We start from the raw sequence: 18,562 nt of genomic DNA, 5'->3' as shown, positions 1-18,562 counted from the left end.
TGGAATTGCCATCCCTCTGCCTCAGTCTCCTAAGTAGCTGGGATCACAGGCATACGCCACCACACCTGGCCTACACTAGGTCTTTGACGTCTCTGTTTACAAGCTCATCTTGTGTACAAGCCTTACGCCTCTGAAATCAACTCTGATGATCCTCTCATCTCCAAAATAACTCTCATTGTCTTCCTGGGCAGGGCTGTTTGGGCCATTAGACAGGCCTCGTGTGGTGCCTTAGGCTTGTACAGAAGCTTCTAAAGTGATGGAGACCGAAAACAAATAATTAAATCCAAAATAAAAATAAAGCTTGAAGTCAACACTAATAAGCATCTGACTAAATGTCCGAAGAATACAACATAATAGGTTCACTCCTCAGCTGCTAAATTTGGTGTTCATAAAACTTTCATTTCATTGGCAAATTATTTGTGGGTTATATTTTTTCTTTCACTTTGCAAAAATTCCTGAGTATCCAGATGGTCTCCAAGAAATGAATGTGAACCCTAAGTTAAATGAGACACTGAGAGCAAAACAAAAAGATTCAAAATGGTATGATAAAATTCTATTTAGATGGGATATGGGTATATGCTAGTATGTTTGATGTGCTAAGGGGGTCCCCAAATCAGAATCCTAGCATCTGGGCAAATCCTTAAGTGGTCCTGGCTGTGAGGATTAAGGGCTTTACAAATGTGATTATCACTCTTTAGAAAAATGCATTAACTTCGTAAAGTGCTTGCCCAGCAGGCTTGAGGGCTTGATCCCTAGCACTGCAGGAGAGAGAGAGAGAGAGAGAGAGAGAGAGAGAGAGAGAGAGAGAGAGAGAGAGAGAGAGAAGTAGAGAAAGAAAGAAAAGAAAAATGCACGATGCATTCAACTCTGACAAATCCACAGAAGGAACGCCATTGCCCCAGAAGGCCATCAGCCCGGAACCCTGGGGAATCTCTAGAGCAGCGAGCTCCCACATCTACCTGACTGTCCACGTTGCTTTCCATTTAGCAGAAAGAATGACTTCCTAAAACTGATTACTCCATTGAGCAGATGGCGATGGAGGCGGGTGGTGCTGGGAGTTGGGGTCTTAACCAGACTCTGTGAGTCTGACAGTCAGCCAGGTTTGGGAGCCACTGGCCTTCAACCAAGGGTCCTCCCATCTAATTACATTTCATTTTGCCCTTGGTTTATCCTTTTGGAAAAGAACAGTTAATCGCTCTCATCTGACCACAGTTCTGTATAAACTTGACTATGCCAAGTCTGTCTCAGGAAGGCAGGATGAGCCAATGCCATCCATAAACCATGGACCGCCGCTTTGTCTCCTGCCCCTTCCTTTTCAACCCTCTCCCAACCCATTATAACTTTCTTCCCAGCACACACTTTCCCTGTCCTTTCTCAACCTTGGCATCCTCCTTTTGTGTCCTTCTTAACTCTCACAGGCTGGCGGGAGCATCTTTTCTCTTTCCTGTGCTTTTCTTCCAAGTCACAGCTTTTGCAAAATGTTTTCTATTCTAGTTTTGCAATAATAGCAGCAGAGATCTTAGAGCCCTTGTTGCTGGAGGGAAGAGGCTGGAGAGAGGAAAGAAACCTTGTTACATCCTCCTGAGCCCTCAGAGCTTGCAGTTGTAGGGAGAGGGCAGGGAGGAGAGGGACCTTTGCTCTTCCCTGCACTGCTCCTTTCCAGAGGCAGTAAGTCAATTCCATGGACAGAATTAGGGAGCTGGGTGTGCCAGTGCTTCACTAGTTTAGGCTGGAGGCTGGAAGGAGCTTCTCTGCCACAAAGGTGATGCTTTGGTAATTTTAGTAAGAGTCTTATTTTGGCTACAAAGGTGGAGGTGGAGGCCTTTCTTCCTCCAGGGCTCGCCATGTCTTGTGCTTGGCTGGTTTGTGCAGGGGGAATTCAGCATAAGAAGCCCATGGCATACCTCAAAAACTGCAGACTTAATTATTGTAATGGAATGCAGATAATTATAGATAGAAAATTAAAATGAAGATGAATTGTCTTATTGTGGGAGATATTTGTCATGCTCGGATTTCACCTAAAAGCTACACAAGGACAAGAGCAGTAGGAGCAGCAGTACCTGGCTGCACCTCCACCTGTGGCCAGTGACTCATTTATGTCAGAATCACTGGGGCAGTTATTAAAAATGCAGATTCCTAGGCTCACACCTCCTGAGTGTGAGGCCCAGGAATCTGCATGTTTACCTAGATTCTTTGAGGCTCTTAAGGCCAACTGGAGTTTAAGAATCACTGATTGCCTCTTTTGTGCTAGATATTTTATGCGATTAGAAAACAATCTTCACAGAAATCTTACAAAGTAGCTATTTATTATCTCCATTTTAAAACTGAAGCTTAGGGCCATTGAGTAATCTCTGCAAGGTCATAAAGCTAATGGCAAAGCCCAGACTCTAGGCACATCTAATTTGAAGGCCTGTGTCCTTGCCAAGTCGCCTCTGCATTCAGGACATGGAGCGGCCAAACGAAGTGTTAAGCAGGCGGGCGCGGCAGAGACTCAGCTTTGTGGACCCAGAGCAGTTGTAAATTCTCTTCTCCAGCAGTTGCTTTCTTTGTTCTCCTGTTGATTGTGGGGTCTTAGAGTGCCCCAGTGTCCACACTCCCTTTCTTTGACCTGGACACCCATCCTTTTGGAAACAGATGATTAGAAGCAAGTGTGGCCGAGCTTTTGGGAACCCAGCCTGCTCCACTCCCCTCTTTGCACTGCCTGACGTGTGCTCCAGGCAGGGACAGGACCCCACTCCAGTACTGGGGTCTGAATCCTGACAAGCCACATTGTACTTGAGTTCCATTCTGCTTGCCAGTGACTCAGCACCAGGCAAGTGACCTGCTTCAAAGAGATGTGAGGGAAAGTGCTAGAGCTTCTGAGTGGAGGCCTGCTCACCAACACCGGCCCCCTGCCCAGTAGGAAGAGGTTGGGCCCATAGGCTCTCCAACTCTGGGGGCTCCAGCGCCTGGATTCTATGTGGAGGGAGCCCTGAGGCACTAGACAACCAGAAAACAAGGTGAAGGGTGCCCTCTGGAGCTGGGCGATATGGGGTACATGGAGAGAGAGTTCAACCTTCACACACTGAATTATGAACCACTTGGAATTTCCCATCCCTTGTTTGCATGTTGACATCGACTGAATAATATTGTGTAAAGCAGAGCTATCCAGACAGTGCCTTTCTGTGGAACCATGCTGCTTAACAAAAGCCATGTCTTAACCTCCCAGTAAAACCCTGAGTGTGCCTGCACTCTCACAAGACAGCTTCCCTAGAACCTTGCAAGACTCTGGTGGCATGTTCCTGGCTCTGACTGAGCAGTCACAGGCCCAGCCTTGTGAGAGCCCAGGTCATGGCTGACTGGGTGCCTCTGCGGGAGCCAAGCTAGGCAGAGACTTGCAAACCCCAAGGTTCAACTTTCATCATTTCCTTTGGGACTTTAGACTTCCCAGGACGTTCACCTCGAGGGCCAACTTCCTTGCTGGGCACTCTCCTGTTAGTTTGTCAGTACAGGGTGGGGGTAGAGACATGGCAGGACTCTGGATATCACTATGTGTCCCTCTGGGCTCCACTTGAACCATGCTCTTCCCTGACCTGTCACAGGATAACCCTCAACCTGCTGGCAGGTCTCAGCTGATCTGCTGGAGTTAGAATCCAGTTCAAAAATTCTTAAAAGTGCTAATTATTTTCTTTGAATAATATGCAGTGGAGCAAATAATTTTTGATGGTTTCTGAAAATACAGCTTTCCTCTGCAATTATTGCAGTTACATAGGCTCACTGCAGAGAAGGAGGAAATCACTGAAGAGAACACACGAAAATAATCCCCATACCAAATGTCATCCTGACCCCTGGAGGTCACCTGGTTGAGGTTTTATGTGTGTATTTATTTCCCATCACCTTAGTGGAATATTATCACCCTTAAAATTGTTGCTGTTCGTGGCTTGGTGATGGTCATCATGGTCACCATCACTGTTGCTGTTCATCAGTGTTTATCATTCTTACCATGGGTAATCGTTGTGGTTTCTGTCACATGACACAGAGGAGTTTCTCTGTTCATCTGGAGTGTCAAATCTGATGAAGGTGATCGGGAATGTTATCTTAAAGACATAAGCTGATCCTGGGCTGTCACGGTATTATCCTGGGACCCTTAAAAGCTGAGCTTCTGAAATATTACAAGTCCCCTTTGGAAGCAGGACCCATCTCACTCTTGCTGGGGAGACTTAGGGAGGGTAAGTGACCTCTCCCTTTCTGAGCCTATGGAAAAACTTAGAGGTCACCCATGGTTCTAACAACCATATGTTCTGGCCTGCAAGGCAAAGAGAGGGCCTCCTAGGACAAGCTACAGTCAACTAGAAGGTCAACCTGGGGTGACAGAGAAGGGCTTGACTTTCCACTGGATGCCCCCATCCCCTCCAGTTTTTCTAACTCCATGGAGGAGTCGGGAAATGACGAACCTAGAAGGCATCCTGGGACTCCCTGAGCTTGGGAAATGTTCTGTGTCCCCTCAGGTGGCCTTGGAAGGAGGCAGCTCTACCTCAAGGCACTGAGGTGGCCTTCTGTCTGTCTGAGGAAGCTCAGAATTTTCTAAGTGCTTCAAGGAAGCCCTGGAATGGCGGGGGCCAGCCTGTTTCTCGTGGATGCACATCTGAGAGGAAGCTCTAACAGCCCTGGGAAGGGTATGGAACTGAAATGCCCCCACCCTGAGGGCCCAGGAAAACTTGAGAACTGCAAAACTGTTTTAAAACATGGGAACTCGACTGCCTCTATAGTAAGCACCTGCTTTTCTTTTCTTTTCTTTCTTTCTTTTTTTTTTCAGTTAACCCACAGTACCCCGATTTACTTCTGGTTAACAAGGCCCTGTCTCACCCTGCAAGAGCCTCACAGGCATTTTAAAAAGAAGACATACAAAAGTCCAGTGGGCATATGCAAGAGAGCTCGACATCACTAGACATTAGGGAATGGAATCCAAACCACCTCATCCCGGTCAGGATGGCCACTATCGAAAAGACAAAAATAACAAATGCTGGTATGGATACAGAGCAAAGGAACTTGTACCTTGTTGCTGGGTATGTAAATTGTTATAGCCATTATGAAAATCAGTATGAAGGTTCCTCACAAAAATAAAAACCAGAGCTATCTTGTGTTCAGCAATTCCACTTCTGGATACATAGCCAAAGGAAATGAAGTCAGTATCGCAAAGAGGTATCTACTTCATGTTCCTTACGGCATGTTCACAATACCCAAGATATGGAAATAAACTGTCCATCAACGGATGAATGGATAAAGAAAATATGGTATGTGTAAGTGCATTCACACACTGGAATATTGTTCAGCCTTACAAAAGAAGGGAATCCTGCTATTTTTGAAAATGTAGAAGAAGCTGGAGGACATTATGCTAGGCAAACAAAGAGAGGTATTCCAAAATCTGGAATCTAAAACTGTCAATCTCACAGAAGCAGAGAGTAGAGGGTCTGTCAGGGTCTCAGTGGGTGGAGGAAATGGGAGCTATTGGTTGAGGGGACAAAGGGTAAGTTCTGTAGTGCCCATCCTGGTGACTATGGCTAACACCAAATTGCATACTTGAAATTTGCTAAGGCATTGATCTTATGGGTTCTTACTACATGATTGTGGTAATCATTCCTCGGTGTAGACATTTACCAAAGCATCACATTGTTCACCTTAAGTATATGCAAGTTTTATTTGTCAAATATACCTCAGTAAGTCTGTGGATAAAATAAATGAATAAACACCAAAAATTTTTAAAAAGGGGTTGAACAGGAGACCTGGGTGTCCGGCAGTTAGAATGCTGGATAAACAGTGCTGTTTAGCATTAGGAGGTGCCGTGCTCTCCAAGAGCAGCTGTGTGAAGCCCTGTGCTCTTGTGAGAGGGGCTGGGGGCCAACAGCTGTTGAATATGGAGGGTTTCCCTGCCCCGTGCAGTCTGATCTCACTGTTGAACTTCCAGGCAGGCTCCTCACTGCCTTCTGTAAGGTCAGGCAGCGGTGACTAAGAGGAGGCAGGTTTAAAAAGGCTGCTGGACGAGGCTTTAATGAGATTTTGCTCCAAGGCGAGACCCTCAGACCAACAGGGTGGGTCTGAGGAAAAGTGCGTGGGGCTCCACAGGATTGGAATTTTTATTTGGCTTAGGGCAGGAAGGGAGGGCTTGGGACAGGAAAGGGGTTTTTAGAGTTCCTTGTCCTACTGGGTTGGTGGGGGGTGGCTGGGTGTGGGGAGCTGGCTAAGATCCAGGATTGGCCAGGAGACCCGCGGATTGACAGGCGGTTCTGTCAGCACCTGATTGGTGTTTCTCTCTGTGCTTGGGCTGCTTGGTGCTTTGCCCCTCAGCCACCTCCATCGACCTGACACCTTCTACGCACCTTGCTCCAAACCATCTCACCCAGGAGTCGGGATGGTCATTTCAAATACCAACAGCACTTTTCTGCTTGGAACCCCTCAGCAGGGCCCTTCCTTGTCCCCTGGACGTGGGAGGAGGTCTGAACTGTGCACCTTGGCCCTGGAGGCTTTGGTGGCTGGGTTCCTGCTTTCCCACCTGACACTGCCAGGCCGTCCTACGGTTCTGCTCCATGCCATGAGCTCTGTGAGGTCAGGGTCACCTTGGTGATTGCCAGCCACAGGACAGAGTTCCCATGAGGACATGTAGCTGGGCACTGAGCTGGAAGTTCCCAAACACAGGATGCAGGAGAGATTCTCTGAGTGAGGAATGACATCTTTAATGGATTTCTATGGTCAATCCTGCAGGTTGTTCTTACACTTAGAAGAGGGACAGAGGGTTCTGAATTGAATGAGGACCATCCCCAAATCTCACACTTGATCAAGCTGGACGAAACCCAGGAGGCCAAGCTGGGATGTTTATCAAGTAGGAAACTCATGCTCAGCCAACATGTGAATTTACCCTGGAAACTAATCGAATCTCCTAATCTCATGCAAAAACTGAGGCAAGGTGTTAGGTGCAGCACAGGCTGAGTAAGCTGTCTGCAGGGCATGCCAAACAAAGTCAGCTGCAGGATGACCTGGCCTCTCAAACCCTCTGTCTGGTTCTTTATCAACTATTTGCTTCAAGCCCAAACGCCCCAGCCCCCACTCAAGGCTGAACACTCAACCCCCTGCTCAAGGCCGAGCACTTAACCCCCTTGTGCCAACAAGGCAGCTTGCAGACCCAGAGACCCCATTAGATTTGGGCTATAAAAACTTCCTCCTGCTGGGCCCATCTCTCTCTTCTCTCTTGCGCTCTCTCTCTCTCTCTTGCTACTCTCTTGCTTTCTCTGTCTCTCTCTTGCACTCGCTCTCTCTCTCTCTCTTTCTCTTTCTCCCTTTTCTCCTCTGTTGCACTGCTATAATAAAGATCTCTTGGTTGCTCTGAGTGTTGTGATCACTTCCCTTTCATAAGGGAACTTGTTCCTCAGTGTAATAAATAAGGAGTCATCAGAGCGACTTGAGCAGCCTCAGGTCATGGCTTCCCCCTCTGGCGTCTTAGGGAAAGAAGCAGGTTCTGCCTTCTCCCTCCCTTTTCTCTCCCTCTTTCTTTCTTTTCTTCTTCCTTCCTTCAGCTATTGATAATTTGGTTTATATCCCTGGATTATTCTCTTCTTCTTCCTCTTCCTCCTCCTTCTCTTTAAAAAAATGTTTTTTTGTACTGGAAATTGAACCCAGGGATGCTTTGCCACCAAGCTACATCCCAGTCTTTTTTAGTTTTAAATTTGAGTTAGGATCTTGCTAAATTGCCCAAGCTGGTTTGAACTTGTGGTCTTCATGCATCGGCCTTCCGAGTCACTGTGATTCAAGTGTGGACCACCACTTCCGGCTCCATTCTTCTTTTTTAATTTTTTAAAGAATTTTTTAATATTTATTTTTTAGTTTTCGGCGGACACAACATCTTTGTATGTGGTGCTGAGGATCGAACCCGGGCCGAACGCATACCAGGTGAGTGCGCTACCGCTTGAGCCTCACCCCCAGCCCCTCCATTCTTCTTTTTTAAAACAATAGTTTTATTGAGATAAAATTCACAAGCCATTTTGTTTACCCATTTAAAATGTACAATTCAATTTCTTTTAGTGTGTTAATGGAGTTATGCATCGTTACCACATTCAATTTTACAATATTTTTATTTCTCAAAAAAAACCCCACCCAATATGCACACCTCCCTCCTCAGCAAGTCCCCGCCCCCATGCCCACCTCAGCCCCAGGCAACCACCCACCTGTTTTTCTATGTCTGCAGATAGATATTCCAGAATCCTGCATCCCACTGGTCCTTTGTCTCTGCATCCTTCGCTTAACTTGCTGTGTGGTTCCTCTGCATTGAACGTGGGCTGAGGTAGCAAGGTTATGCTTAGAAGATCTTCCTCATTCTCAGCTACTTAAAGATTACATTATATTTCTTTTTATCCTTTCATGGTTTAATTTTTAATATTTAAGCCTTAATTGAAACTTTTGTTTAAATATTTTTTTGAGCTGTAAAACCTTTGCTTTGGTGAATTTATTTTAAGTAAGAAATGACTTGGGAATGCAGCTGTGTTTTACGCTGAGTCACTGCTAATTTTGCTAGCACCCATTATTGCCCAACACCTTTATTCCCCACTGATGGGAAGTCTGTCTCCATCAATTCCAGTCCCAGTTCCCATCAGTCAGTACTCTACGTGACCTCCTTAAGAGTGCCTCCAACTTAAAAGCAGAAAAGCAGAGAAGGAAAAGGTTTTGCAGAGGACCAGGATGCAGGGTTGCTGGGCTTTGAACCTCCCTCCAACTTCAGCATGGTGGTGCTGGGGCTCAGCTACCCTTGACTGCAGATTGCTCAAGGCTCGGTGAAAATGGGGGCAATTGAAGGTTTTAACTCAGGTTTGTAATAAAGTATTGTAAAGAATGCCTTCAGAGGAGGCTTGAAGATTAGTAGACAAGAGGACATCTCTTGTCCACGCCTTTATCTTCACCAAGAAAAATAATCAAGGGCAAAGTGTAGGCCTGCTGGTGGACAGGCAGGAAGATCTTGAAACCTGCTTGAAGCCCCTGTCAGCTGTGCCTCCCTAACATGTCCAGAGGCACTGAGTAAGGCGAGTCTCTTTTAGGAGGCAGTGTCTGCCTGCTGGGCACGAGGACATTCTGAGCAAACCTCTGCAACTCCATCTGTGGCTCTGGGACTGAAGCGAGGAATCAGGTACAATCTAATCTTGAGGGGGAACAGATAAGATTGCTTCTGGACTGTTCGATGACATCATATTTGTTGTAGAAAAGAGATAACATCTGAAAATACCTTGATGGGTCACTCTGGTTGGGAGGCGAGGTTTCAACAGTTTGGAAGAAGGCCACGAAAAAAGGGTAGGAGAAATTTGGGTGTGGGGGAGAGAAGTTAATTAAAGGAGGAGAGGAGAGGAGAGAAGAGAGACAGAAGACCAGGCAACACGGAATCCAGGAGAAATATGGGTGTTTTGGTGAGACAGAAACCCTCGATGAAATGGACAAAAGGCCAAAGGAGGGATTTCAATTTTAGTTTTAATTCAGATTTAGTTTTAGATTTTTGATTCAGATACCATGATCTAGGCCTTTCCATGACTTCAAACTGTTGGTAAAGGTCAGCTACAAATGCAGCCTTGTCTAAGGCATTTTGGAAAATGAGGTTATCCGAGTCATGGCCAATTAGGGCACTGTGCTGCAAATTGGAATGAAGAGATATTCCATAAGCAGAATTGATTTTTAAAAATCAGAATTTCAGAGCTCCAGGTAATGAGGAGAAATGTAACGCATACGACCCTGGGACAGGGGAGCAAGCCTGAAGCATGGGGTGGCCTCCAGTTGACATGGAGGTTAAACATGATTAATTTTCAAATTAGTGAATCCAAGAGGGACTCTGACAGTATGACATGGTTAGCTGCTGTAGCCATGGGTCTGAAAGAGAATGTGACTTTGCCTTTGCTCTGCCCCTTGGGATAGTTGTTTTTTAGCATTAGAATAAATTCACCTGTGGCAGGTCGACAGGGGATTGGCTGGCACGTGATGGCATCAGCGGGTGGCGGGATGACTGGGTCTTCTCTCCCAGAGGTCTCTCATCTTCTCGTTGAGTAGCCTGACTTTGCTGGTGGCCTCAGGGTTCTGAAGCAGCCAGGGGGCCAACCCCAAGTGGTGGGGTTTCTCTCCAGTGTCCACTTGCTCCAAATTGCTACTATCCTGTTGGCCACATGAGGCACACAGCCAAGCCCAGGGTCAGCATGGGCCAGTGGTGTCAAAGGAAGTGGTGCAAATTGGAATGAAGAGATAGTCCATAAGCAGAAGAAGAGTGTGTGGCTGTTTTGCAAACTATCACTGAGAAATACTAGGATTGTCCTCACTTTACAGAGAAGGAAACTAATTGGATAACAGGTAGGTTAACTTGCCCACGGTCACAGTCAATAGTTGAAGGAGACAGATTTGAAGCCAGGAAATAGGGCTCAGAGTCTGCATAAAATGGTTCTGTAGAATAAGGAGGTGGGCAGGACAAGGCTAAGGGGTTTCATTTCAGGCCTTTTATAAAGGGAGTTATAAGATGGCCTGGAACCCCCCATGCTGGGGAAATGTATTAAAGAGGCTTATCTTTTACCAAGTCAGTGTGTGTATGTATTTATGCACGTGGGTATGATAACCTATATTCAAAACCAGGAAATCTATCAATGGTTGTACTATTAGAGATATAAAAATGAAAAAAAAACCACTTTTTTTTTTTTGTGTGTGTGTGTGTGTGGTGCTGGGAATTGAACTCAGGGCATTGTGCATGTGAGGCAAATACTATAAATTGAGCTACATCCCCAACCCTCCACTTGGTTTTATAGAGGGAAAATAATACCAATTATAATCACATAGTATTTGAGAAGTGATGATTATTTCTGTTGATTACCCTGATTCTTTTTCTAGCAAACGCATATTGAGCACACCCAATTTGCAAGGTGCCATGTGCATTGTTGTGAATGATGAGAAGACACACTTTGTCTTCATGAAGCTCACCATCCCGTAGGACTGAAAGAGTGTGGGTGATTATACATCAGAGTGCTGCGTCAATTCCAATGTTTGATTATAACAAGTTGATTGAATGCACTCCATCTTCTTGTGCTCCTATGTCTTGATAACTGATGACTACTTAAAAACTAGGAGGCAAGACTGTCAAGAAATGATGGGGTACAATGTGGCATGTCTCTAATCAGCTGCAGACACTTCCACAGATTGAAAGGCCTCACTCACCCAAAGGTGATCAGCAGGTGGGAGGTCTGAACCTTGTCCCAAAGTGTGACAATAAAAAGCATATATTTGTCTGAGTGCCTCATTTAGAGTTCCTAAAAACCTTAGAATTCCTTGAGTGATAAAATAATGCTTTTGTATGCTAATGAGATAACTCTTGGCAGAGGATCCCCTAGGTAGCTGGTAGTGCTGCTTGAATTCTTACCACTCATTGTTGATGTTACTCATTTGAGAAAGACTAGCCATGTGATTAATTAGAGGTCGGAACTTTCAGCCCCATCCCTGGAACTTTGAAAAAGGGAAAGGGCTGCACATGGAGTTAATCAAACATGCCCATGGAATGGAGCCTCCATGGAAACTGCTAAAAGGCAGGCCTGAGGAGCTTCCCACTGGTAAACACATAGAAAGCCCCTGGAGAGGCCATGGAAAATCTACCCCTGCCCCCATACCTTGCCCTCTGCATCCTTCCACTTGTTGTTTCTGAGTTGCATCTTTTATAATAAACTGGTAATCACAAGTGAAGCACTTTTCTGAGTTGTATAATTTGTTCTAGCAAATCATGGAACTGAGGAAGGAGCTGTGGAAACCTCCCTGACTTCATAGCCAGCTGATCAGAAGTACAGGTGGCCTGGACTTACACCTGGTGTCAGAGTGGGAGCGGCTTTTTGGGACAGAGCCCTCAACCTATGGGATCTGTGATAACTCCAGTAGTTAATATTGCAGTTGAATTGAATTGTGGGAGACCCAGTTGGTGTCTGGAGAATTGGGGAATTGGTTGGTATAAGGAAAAAGCCCTCATATTTGGTGTTAGAAGTGTGAGTAAAATCAGTTCCAATGAAGGGAGGGAAATGTCAGCGTGGTGCTTGTTCATGAAGTGACTGGAAGCTTCCCAAGGCAGAGATGTCCTTGGGAATGTTATTCGGTGGTATTGGGAGCAAGATGTCCTTCCTCCAATTTTGAGTCCTGGGTCTCACTTTTTGAAGGATATCCAGAGTTCTCCTGAGAAATATTCATGCAAACCCAAATGGGAAAAGCTTGCCAGGCTCCATAGAATTGGCTTTCTTGGTGCCTGAAGAAAACCTCCAAGGACTGAGCCCCAATGACAGATTCAGCACAGGCAGGCAGGTAGAGCTCAGTGGTAGAGTATTTATATGTAGATTTAGCCCAGGAGGGAAAAACCCACGGTTGGAGGAAATTAAGTGACAAGAAACTGAGTTTGCTGCAGAACAGACCTGAAGGTATTCATAGCAAGAGTTTAGTTTTTCCAGGCTCGGGGATTATTATTTTTTAATGTGATGCTGAACTATTCTTTTAAGAGAATGTGGTTTCATAAGATTAAGGAAACAGTTAATAGTGTAAAAGAATTTTTTTTAATCATTCATGTCCTGTCTATAAAAGGGCTCCAGGAGGTTCAAAATAATGATGCATGTATAAAGTATAACAGTGAAGATGGAAATTAGGAGGGCCTTGGAAGGTAGGGCCTAGGATGTGCTGAAGAAATTTAGTACTCATTTTAGAAATTACAAATTCAGAGCATAAGGGGGTTGTGACAGAGTGTGTGTTTCATGTCGCCTGATAAAAGAACACGCGTAGAGGGATGAATATTTTACAGGTACTGAATTTTATGAGTTTTTTTCCTTACGTGGTGAATCCTCTTGTGAGGGGTGCTGAAGAATGTCTTTGTAGTGGTTTTGTTAAAGATATCAAAACTTAGACTGAGAATATTGAAGAAGGCATTACTTGCAGCATGACCTGAGTTTTATCTTTTCTGAACTCCTTTTCCTTCACCCCCTGCCTGTCTCACAAAGTGAGATACCTGGGCTGAAGCTGCTGTATGGAGGAGCAGAACAGCTGCAGGAGTTATGAGACTATGGAGGGAAAAGTGAATTTGCAACAAAATAATTCCATAGAGTGCAAAATACAGAGTACAGACTTCTGATGGCTGGTGACCACAGACTCAGGTGAGAAGTAGCAAGGGTTTCCTCTTGGCTTTGGTCTAGCACTCTTAAAACCATTATCGCAAAAGAAATTGAGGTTTCTTTGGGGAGGGAGCTTATTAGCAAACAGAGATAACAAAAGAAGTGATTTTTACCTTCACTTATCCTGGCTCCCAAGAAACCAGAGAAGGTAATTATTGGAGAGACTTATTGACCTTTGAATAATGGAGAGTAGAAGAAGAAATTACTCCCTCAGTTCAGGGTTTTGGATGAAAAAACATCAAAATGCTTTTCTTTTTGAGCTGAGAGCAATTGTATCAGATCTGGTGGTCTGAAGGGATCTCTGCCAGTGCCTAGTTCCCCAATCCCAGGTCAGTCTTTGAAACTGAGCCCTCTGGGGAAATTAGAGTCAGGGTTGTAGGAACACAATGTAGCTCCCAAGGCAAAGGAGTCAGGAGGGACATCTGGTCTACCCTTGAGAACCTGGGAGGACTCCACCCACAGAAATGGGTTCTCCAGGATTTCCATTGCAGTCTTAATCTATGTTCCTAGGACTTGTTCACTGCATCGACATGTCTGCAGGTTCTCTGTGTGGCCAGCTGTCGTGTAAGGAGCTAACAGCACAAAGGAAGATACAGACAATCCCCACTCACATGTGGTCACACTGAGGACCCAGGAGGATCAGGAGGAGCCGGGGAGGAATGACATCTTGAGGTTCAGTGGCAAGGGGGCTGACCCAGTGGTGGCTGGAGGGACGAAGGGCAGGATTCCTGAGGGATGTGCACTGGAGTGGAGGAGGAGCTGCTGGGGATGGTAAGTCAGGAGGTGAGTGGGGAACAGTGTAGGAAGGGGCCAGGGGAGGAGCCGGGCCACACAGGGCAGAGCTTTGTCCTACAGAGATGGGGCACCTCAGTGGTGCTTTAGGCTGATCAGGAGATGATCAGAGCCAAGTTTTCCAACATCACTTGGCGAAGTTTAGAGAATGAATTGGAAGGGGCCTGAGTTGGGTGATTTTATTCCTTTGACTAACTCTGATTTTACTTTTCTTCACCTTAAGGTGATCCATTTGGAGACCACTGTGGTTCCTATCCATGAAGGTCACAGTGGCTGTGCATTCCCGCTGATCTGAGACAATCCTGGCGTGATTTTCAGCAGTGCCCCCTCCACCTTCAGTAGTGGCTGTTTGTGTAATTAAAGTTTGGTTGCTCTCGCTAGAAAATGCTGGAAGTGCTGTCACAGCACATTATCAGGCCACCTGCTTGGAGCGGGCAGCTCCAGAGGCAGCTGGGTAATGGCTCCCTGGTGGCTTTATCACCCCAGAGTCTCCTGGTTTCTCAGCTCTGCCTCCCGAGCGTCAGTGTGACATCTCCAGCTGGCTGCTGCCATGGTGGCAGCACTGTCCCAGCAGTTCCAAAGCTTGTGTCTACACAACACACCAGGAGAGACTCTCCTCCAGCAAGTCTCTGCTGTGTTTCATTAGCCCAGCCGGGTCACAGGCCCTTGCTGAGCCAAGGCTGTGATTGTCCAGATACCAGACTTGAGGCTGTACCAACGGTGGGGTGAGACAGCCGGTCCATTCTAGACCATTCTGCAGGGGTAGCCCACCTCTCCTTGAGGCAGGAGGCCCCTCTCTTAGGAAAGGATGGATCCTGGCACAGAACCCTGGACATTGGGCTGCTTCTGTTTGTGAGTTTTGGGGGTGTTTTGGAAGGGTCTTGCTCTTTATTATTAAAGGAACACAGGGATCATTACTGGGATTTCATAGAACAAATCCTTTTTTTTTTTTTTTTTTGTTTGGTGGTGGTGCTGGGTAGAACCCAGGGTGCTCTACCACTGAGCTTCATCCTCAACCCTTTTGTTTTGAGACAGGGTCTGGATAAGTTGCTGGGGTGGGTGTTGAATTTGTGATCCTTCTGCCTCAGTGTGGACAGCAGGCTGTGCCTGCCCTGAATGACTCTTTGAAGTATAGAACAGCAGGTTTCAGGTTGTGCCTAAACCCGAGCTACTCCATTGTGTAATTGCCATGAGCTCTTCCATTTAGAGTACAAGTGCGGAGGTAGAATGACTTCCTACCTTGTTTGTACAAGTAAATAATCACCATTTGCCCGGCAGCACCATAGGGACAAATAATAAATGACTTCCATGTGGCAACTCTAACTAAATCAAGGCATATCTGGACATGTGGACATCCCTCATCATGCCTGGAACAGCAGACATGGAAACTTACTGACCTCACCAGATGAGAACCTCTCACTCAAGGCCTACAAAAAGAGGAGCCCCCTAAGTCTGAACATGGTGGCACTTTAACTCTGTCACCTGGTCACTCAGCAGGGGCCTTCCCCAGGAAAATGCCACAGTGAGAAAACCTTTGATTGCCTGTCCCTATTGGGCTTCAGCCAAGTATAGTTTCTCCTGCCTGTGATGACCACGAACGGCTACCTCCAAGCTGACCCTCTGAAATGGAAACTGCCGTCTGTCCAGCCCAGAACCTCTGCTTTGACAACTCTGGATCTGGTCCATTAAGATCCTTATGTGACCAGCTGCAGTGACTCTGACCCTGCATCCCTGTCTCCCTCTGCCTGGGCTCTTGGCACGGCATCTGTAACCCCACAGCCACTTCAACCCTTTCTTAGTCTTCTGTGACCTATTTATACAACACTGTGTGAAGTACATGTGACTTGAGTGTTACACATATTAGAAATTAGGGCTGGAATAAAAGAACCTGTGATTGCCTGGCCTATGACTATAAAGTGACCCACAGGTATTCAATGAACTGATGAAAGTGGTGTCACCTGTGAATTTATTGTTATTCAAAAATAACACTGTGGAGAGACCCAAACGTGGTTTGTCTGTTAACGACACAGCACCTCACAACACTGGGCATCCCGAGTAAAACTGGGGCTGCAGGTGTGTGCCACTGCATCGGCCATCATAGAGCAAATTGTTTTTTTTTTTTTTTTTTTTTCATAGAGCAAATTGTGACCAGATGCACTCAAGAATATTTGAGAGCATCTAAGAATGAGAAGACTTAACTCTCTGAGGTCTGTTCTGGAAGCTCAAGTTCACCTCCACACTTTCCGTTTGTTTTATTTTTGCATCATTGTGTTCCTCTCTCTCTCTCTCTCTCTCTTTTGGCTACCAGGGGTTGAACTCAGAGGCACTCAACCACTGAGCCGCATCCCCAGCCCTATTTTGTATTTTATTTAGAGACAGAGCAACTCTCACTGAGTTGCTTAGTGCCTCACTTTTTCTGAGGCTGGCTATGAACTTGCAATCCTCTTGTCTCAGCCTCTCAAGCTGCTGGGATTACGGATGTGTGCCAATGCACCCAGCTATATGATTCTCTTTTATGTAATAAATAACAATAATAAATTGTGACCGCCCTCACAGGTCTCTAATGAGCTGCGTCTGACCCAATCACCTCACTCAGGGCCAGGAGAGACTGAGGAGCAGGAAGAGGCTAACCCGAGCCCAGCCTGCCTCAGAGTTCCAGTGCCGCCTCTGAATCCCTGGCTGAGCTCCAGAACAACAGGAAAGTGCTTTCGGATGGACCTTTATGTTGTGCTTTCTGACTTTTGGCTCTCTTCCATGAACACGGTTGCCAACCTTACACTTTTCATGAAAGAATGAGATGATTTTACCCTGAGCTTGGGAGAGGGTGGAGCCAATGCTCTTTTCTGAGCCACCCTGCAAGTCCATATTTTCTTATCATTGCAGACCACTTGAAATGGCCGCTGATGGGGTCCACCCCAGCGTCACTGCTCTCTGACCAAGAAGGGAGTGTTTCTGGTGGGTCGAGGGACTCACTAGGAGGTGGCTGTATTCCAGTCCTTTTGACTGTCTCAGAAGCCAGAGGCTATGAAACAGACCCTGGGAGCAAGACATGAGGTGGGGACTGAGTGGGCCAGGCCCAGCGCCCTGCTGCACTGGACGTTGTGGGTGGGAGCCCCTGCAGAAGCTTCCAGAGAAGCCCCCACCAGGCAGAGATGGCCACAGCAGCCCTGGCTGGGTGAAGGAGTTTGCCTCCTCTGAGTGTCTTCCCCTTCAGAGCTCGCTGGAGGAGGGAGCCAGGAGGAGAAGGCAGAGAGAGCAGAAGGCAGTTCCCCTCACCACCTCTGAGGCTGGAGCCCTGGCGCTGCAGGCAGGAGGTCAGGGCACGAAATGAAGAAGATCCAAGTGGATTAGATAAGACTGATTTTATTCTTAAAAACAATCCTGAGTGGCCAAAGAGACACAGAATCAGAATAGGACATTTAAGGAGTTGGACATTGATGAGCAAAATAAAGCAATTTTGTATTTGTTGATTGTTCGGTAAAGCAGTTAGCTCCATGTGTTTAGGATGAGCTATGCTAAAGCAATCTGGCTCTTATGATTAAACTCAGGATTTCTAAACCCATTCGTGCAGAATTTCTTTATGAAGTGTCTTAAATCTTCCATGCCAGAATGTCGTTCTAGCACACGTGGAGTAAGAGGAACATAGGACTTGATCTACACAACTCTAAAGGTGTCTCTCCGGCCATGGCTCAAGGCTCCATCCTGAACCAGGCCCTGCTCATCCGGTTACTTGCATGTGAACTATCATTTCAAGAAAGCATTTATGGAACACCTGCTGTATATGTGTTAGGAAGGCTGTTTGTTGTACTCTTGATTTCTTCTAAATGCTTCCCATTGGGGAGCACTGGGCAGCAGGGATAATGCAGGGATGGGGTAACTGCTCTGGGAAATGGCAGGGTGGGGGAGGCTTCTCCTGCTTGGGCTGGGAGGGAGGAGCAGGGCCTAATCTAACAACCCAGGAAGGCCTGCTGCCAGAGCAACGGATAATAAGGAGTGATTCCAGCTGTCTCCTGTTTCACCCCAGCAGCTCCCCTCCTGTCAGCTACAGAGACTGCACCTTAGTAGATGGACCCCAACTTGCAGCCTCTGGTTAACGGCGAACCAGAAACCATAGCCTTTGCAGGTCAGTGGATAAAATGCAGCCCGGTAGGTGTGCAGCTGATGGGCTGGGGGCCTTGGACGTGATTCATGATGACACTGGACATTGAATTTGCTTTGTGTTAATATTTTCCTCCCTCTTTCCAAAAAAAGAGGCAATCATGGAAGCATAGCATAAATCACTGACTGGCAATACGAGAATAAATTTCTTAAAAGGGCTGCGGCGTGCGACCAATTTCACATCGAGAGTGGCTCCTTCTAAATGCTGAAAAGCTATAAATCAACAAGCCTAATGGATTTTGTCCTGTCTATTCAATATCTTCCAGGGCATTGAATTCAGAATGTAATGCATTAAGGGAAAAAAAAAAAAAAAAACCTCTCCGGCAAATCACACCAGCTTGAACGTTTTCAAATCAAAATCCGTCACACTAAAAGCTTTCCTTCCTTTTTTGGTGCCAGGCCATGGCTGGCTACTTCTTTCTTGCTGGTCACTCCAT

General features: G+C 46.3%; 1 long non-coding RNA gene across 2 annotated transcripts; it reads left to right on the top strand.

The window, feature by feature from the left end:
- The first annotated feature begins 7,852 nt into the window (after positions 1-7,852).
- On the top strand, positions 7,853-14,748 carry LOC308649947. Of its 2 annotated transcripts, XR_014022195.1 has the most exons (5): positions 7,853-7,920; positions 9,060-9,148; positions 10,876-13,157; positions 13,686-13,946; positions 14,191-14,748. It is a non-coding gene; the product is annotated as an uncharacterized lncRNA (long non-coding RNA). The 2 variants fall into 2 exon arrangements; XR_014022196.1 differs by having other exon boundaries at positions 9,060-13,157.
- The last annotated feature ends 3,814 nt before the right edge of the window (positions 14,749-18,562 follow it).

This window comes from Spermophilus citellus, assembly GCF_964194105.1.
Source record: "Spermophilus citellus genome assembly, chromosome: 5".
Lineage (NCBI taxonomy): Eukaryota > Metazoa > Chordata > Mammalia > Rodentia > Sciuridae > Spermophilus > Spermophilus citellus.
This window is presented reverse-complemented; position numbering and strand designations above follow the sequence as displayed.